This window comes from Piliocolobus tephrosceles, chromosome 3, assembly GCF_002776525.5.
Source record: "Piliocolobus tephrosceles isolate RC106 chromosome 3, ASM277652v3, whole genome shotgun sequence".
Taxonomy (NCBI): domain Eukaryota; kingdom Metazoa; phylum Chordata; class Mammalia; order Primates; family Cercopithecidae; genus Piliocolobus; species Piliocolobus tephrosceles.
The window spans coordinates 34,215,249-34,216,493 of NC_045436.1; positions in this window are offsets into that span (position 1 = coordinate 34,215,249).

The following is a 1,245-nucleotide window of genomic DNA, read 5'->3' on the forward strand; positions in this document are numbered from 1 at the left end:
AGATAGATAGATAGATAGATAGATAGATAGATAGATAGATAGATAGATAGAGATATATATACCACATTTTCTTTATCCACTCTTTGATTGATGGGCATTTGGGCTGGTTCTATATTTTTTGCAATTGTGAATGGTGCTGCTATAAACATGTGTGTGCAAATATGTTTTTCATATGAGTTCTTTTCCTCTGGGTAGATACCCAGGAGTGGGATTGATGGATCAAATTGTAGATCTATGTTTAGTTCCTCAAGGAATCTCCAAACTGTTTTCCATAGTGGTTGTAGTAATTTACATTCCCACCAACAGTGTAAAAGTGCTCCCTTTTCACCACATCCAACCAACATCTAACATTTTTTTTGATTTTTTGATTATGGCCATTCATGCAGGAGTAAGGTGGTATCGCATTGTGGTTTTGATTTGCATTTCCCTGACAACGATGTTGAACATTTTTCATATGTTTGTTGGCCATTTGTATATCTTCTTTTGAGAAATTTTAATCCATGTCCTTAGATCATTTTTTGATGATATTGTTTGCTTTCTTCTTGCTGATTTGTTTGAATTCCTTCTAGATTCTGGATATTAGTCCTTTGTCTAATGTGTAGATACAGAAGATTATCTCCGACTCTGTTGGTTGCCTGTTTTCTCTGCTGATTATTTCTTTTGTTGTGCAGATGCTTTTAAGTTTAATTAAGTCCCATCTATTTTTCTTCTTTTCTGTTGCATTTGCTTTTGGGTTCTTGGTCATGACGTTTGTGCCTAAGCCAATGTCTACCAGGGTTTTTCTAATGTTATCTTCTAGCATTTTTATGGTTTCAGGTCTTAGATTGAAGTATTTGATCTATCATGAGTTGATTTTGGTATAAGGTGAGAGATGAGGATCCAGTTTCATTCTTCTATATGTGGCTTGCAATTATCCCAGTACCATTTGTTGAATAGGGTGTCCCTTCCCCACTTTATATTTTTGTTTGTTTTGTGTAAGACCAGTTGACTGTAAGTAGTTGGCTTTATTTCTGGGTTTTCTATTCTGTTTCATTGGTCTACATGAATATTTTTATACCAGTACCATGCTGTTTTAGTGACTATGGGCTTATGGTATAGTTTGAAGCTGGGTAATGTGATGCCTCCAGATTTTTTATTTTTGCTTAGTCTTGCTTTGGCTATGCAGGCTCTTTTTTGGTTCCATATGAATTTTAGGATAGCTTTTTCCAGTTCTGTGAAGGATGATGTTGGTATTTTGATGGGAAT